The sequence below is a fragment of the Phodopus roborovskii genome, unplaced genomic scaffold, assembly GCF_943737965.1.
Source record: "Phodopus roborovskii unplaced genomic scaffold, PHOROB, whole genome shotgun sequence".
Lineage (NCBI taxonomy): Eukaryota > Metazoa > Chordata > Mammalia > Rodentia > Cricetidae > Phodopus > Phodopus roborovskii.
Window position 1 is genome coordinate 64,009 of NW_026126139.1, and position 4,572 is coordinate 68,580.

The window sequence follows — 4,572 nt, forward strand, 5'->3', positions numbered from 1 at the left end:
CCCTGTGATGCAGGGATGTCACAGTACATGAAATTATCTCAATGAAATCCACCATAGAGACACACTGATAGAAATGCACAGTTATCTCATTAGATGCTGAAAAAGCCATTGACAAATTGTAATACCCTTTATTATAAAAAGTCTTAGAGTAATCAGGTATACAAGGTATATACCCGAACATAATAAAGGCAAATTATAGCAAGCTTATAGCCAACATAAAATTAAGTGTAGAGATATTAAAAGCAATTCCACTAAAATCAGGAACAAGACAAGCCTTCCACTCTCTTTATATCTACACATACAGTTCTTTATGTTCTAGCTAGAGCAGTATGGGAGCTAAAGGAAGTCAAGATTTTAGAAATTGGAAAGGAAGCAGTCAAAGAATCACTACATTCAGATTGTGTGTGTGTGTGTGTGTGTGTGTGTGTGTGTGTGTGTGTTACTCCAAAATTTCTATCAGGAAACTCCTGCAGTTGATAACACCTTCAGTGAAATGGCTGGATACAAGACGAGCTAATGGACAAACCAAAACAAACCCCGATAACCCTTTTATATACAAAGGACGACAAGGGTGCTGATAAAGAAATCAGAGAAACATCACCCTATACAATAGCCACCAACATCATAAAATATATTTGGAAAATCATAAGCAAACAATTGAAAGATCTATATAACAAGAACTTTGAGTCATTAAGGACAGAAATTAAAGAAGATAATGGAAAATGGAACGATCTCCCATGCTCTTGACTAGGTAGGAAAATCATAGTAAATATGGCAACCCTGACAAAAGAATTCTGCAGATTCAATGTAATCCCTATTAAGCTCCCAGCACAAATCTTCACTGAACTTGAAAGGACAATAGTCAATTTTACAGAGAAAAACAAAAGACACAGGATAGCAAAAACAACCCTGTACAATAATGATATTCATGGTCCCTGAGTTCAATCTCTATTTTAGACCTATAGTCCTGAATACAGCGTGATATTGGCACAAAAATACACAGGTAGACCAATGGAATTGAATTGAAAATCCTGATATTAACCCACACAACTAGAAAAACCTGGGTTTGATGAAACAGCTAAAAGTATACAAAAGAAGGAGGAAAGCATCTTCAACAAATGGTGCTGGAATAACTGGATGATAGTTTGTAGAAGACTGCAAATAGACCCATATTTATTGTTATGCGCAGAAGATAAGTCCAAATGGATCAAAGAATGCAACATAACTCTGAACCTCTTAGAACCTCTTAGAAAAGAATGTCAGAGGTACACTTGAACAAATTGGTACAAGAGGCCACTTCCTGAACATAATACCAGAAGCATAGACACAGATATGGACAACTAATAAATGGGACCTCCTGAAACTAAGAACCTTGCTTAAGGAAAAGGACACAGTTGACAACACCAAATAACATCCCACAGACTGGGAAAACAAATTCACAAATCCTACGTCTGACAAAGGGCTGATCTCCAAAATATAAAAAGAAAACAAGACACTAGTCACCAAAACACCAAATAACCCTATTAAAAAGTGGAATACAGTAATGAATAGAGAATTCTCAAAAAAGGAATCCAAAATTGCTGAAAGACACTTAAGAAACTGTTCAACATCCACACCATCAGGTAAATGGAAATCAAAACAACTCTGAGATACCACCTTAATCCTGCCAGAATGGCTAAATTTAGAAATATCAATTACAGCTTATCCTGGAGAGGAACTGGAGAAAGGGGAACACCCATCCACTGCTGGTTGGAGTGCAAACTTGTACAGCCATTTTGGAGATCAGTATGGCTGGTCCTCAGGTAAATGGGAATCAGTCTACCACAAGACCTGGCAATTCCACTCTTAGGCATATACCCAAAAGATCCACATCCATGCAACAAAGACATATGTTCAACTATGTTCATCACAGCATTGTTTGCAATAACAAGTACCTGGAAGCAACTAAGATGCCTCTCAACTGAAGAATGGATAAAGAAGATTGGGTACATTTACATAATGGAATAGTACTCAGTAGACAAACACAATGGAATTTTGAAATACTCAGGCAAAGGAATAGAACTTTCAGAAACCATCTTGAGTGAGATAACCCTGTCACAAAAAGAGTAACATGGTATGTATTCACTCATACATGGATTTTAAACATAGAGCAAAGGATCACCAGCCTATAATTCACACCGCCAGAGAAACAAGGATACAAGGAGAGTTCTAAGTATTTCATACAAGGTGCCTCACAGATGGGTAAAGGAACAAGTTTTTCTGAGCATATTGGGAGTGAGGGGACAGTGAGTGGAGAGGGCATTAGGATAAAGAGAAGTGGAGAAGAGGAGAACTTTTGGGACCAGGAATGTTGTGTCAGGGGGTCGAAAATAGAGAGCAAAAAGGATATACCATAGTAGAAGGAGTGCTTGTAGATTTGAAGAGAAAAGTGACTCTAGAGAAATGTCCAGAGACCTACAAGGATGACCCCAACTAACAATCTGAGCAATGGTGGAGGGGCTACCTTAAATGCCCTTCCCTGATAATGACATTCATAACTAACTAATATGCCATCATAGAACCCTCATATAGTAGCCAATGGAAACAGAAGCAGACATCCAGAGCTAAACACTGAGATGATCTCCTGGATACAGAAACCCATAGAGACAGCTGACCTGAAGAGGGGGCAGCTCATAGACTCCTAGACTGATAGGTGGGAAACAAGCATCAGATCAGCTCATAACTCCTGAATATGCATCTCAATTAGAAGTCCTAGGAAGTCTAAGCGATCTCTGACAGTTAAACCAGGATGTATCTCTGGTGTACGAAAGGACTTTCAGAGCACATTCTGCATGGAGGAATACTTCCATAGCTTAAAGGCCAGAGGTAGGGCATAGATTCTACTACACATGAGTTAGACATTTTGATGATCCCTCCTGTAATGCATCACACTCCCTGTGGAGTGGAAGGGGAATGGGACAGGAGCGACATTGGAGGAAGAGTGAACTGGGATTGATATGTAAAATAAGAATATATATATATATACATATATATATATATATGTATATATATATATATGTATATATGTGTGTGTGTGTGTGTGTGTATGTATAATTATATGTAGGCTATAGATAGTCACCTATGATAATAAAAACTTATAATAATGTTAGGTTTTCTACATATGTAGAGATATATTTCAAATGCCAAATATACTTTCAACCTTTCAAAGACCTACAGAATATGACATTTAAAATAATTTATTAGAGTTTTTTATTGCACAACTGCTCCAGGGAATACCATTTTTGTCAGAGAGTTATATATGCATTGAGGAAACTCATTATAGAGTTTTCCTTCAACATGGCAGATAATAGTCATTTGGATAGAAATTTTTCCTGGACTGTTTGACTGAATGCTGTATAACCTCGACATGTAAAACCAACAGGATAGTGGCTGCTGAATTTGGCAAAACAAAATGGGACAGTCCTTCAGGATTCTTCATGTAAGGGTCTGCTAGATATTCTGCAGAACTCAAGTAAAGTGACTGACAAACTGCCAATACAGGTGGACAGTTTAAAAATACCTGCTTCACTGAGAAGTGTGCCAACACACAATGGCCTGTGGGCTGAACATAGATGCCCCAACATTATAAAAGAACTTTGGTGACTGTCCAGGCATATAGATGTCTCAGTCAATTATGGACATTGTATGTTAATCTTTCAGGTCTTTGATTCATTTGAAGGCAGATAGTTATGTTTATGGATTTCTTTAGTTATGATAAGTGATAAGTTACATGTGAAACTTTAGACTCAAAAAGATATGATATTGATTTTTTTCTTTATATTTTGCCAAAATTTGCTAAAATTAATCTACTAAACATTATTAGTTATAGTTCTTCCTGGATAAGTTTTTTTACATATAATTTTACTTGTTAAAGTTAAAACTTTAGTTTTTATTTAAACAGAAAAGAGGAAATGATGGGAGTATCATATATATCTATCTATCTCTCTCTATATGTGTGTATATATGCTTGTATATGTATATGTGATGTATATGCTTGTCTTATTGATTGGTAAATAAAACACTGTTTGGTCGATAGCCAGGCAGAAAGCATAAGCAGAAGAACTGCCAGGCCATGAGAAGGCTGGGTTAGGAAGACAGATAGAGGTGCCATGGAAAGTGATACCATATAATGATGGGGAAGATAGGATGCACCTGGCATTCTCGTGTAAGATAAGATCTTGTAGGAATACATAGGTAAGTAGTTATTGGTTAAAATTAAGAGAGAATCAGCCAGTAAGAAGCCCTAGTTTCAGCCAACATTTTTATAGCTAATATAGTGTCTGTGTGCTTATTAGGGGCTGAAGGGTGGTGGGACCTGGAGGGTTTACATGGGAGGACAGAAACCTCCATCTTCAAAAACTAAGCACAAAGTCTCAATTTTCAAATCTATACACCAAATATGAAGGCACTCACATTCATGAAAGAAATGCTACCAAAACTCAAAGCTCACATAAAACCTAACACACTCACAGTGGAAGAATTTAACACCCAACTCTGGCCACTAGACAGGACCACCATTGAGAAACATAACAA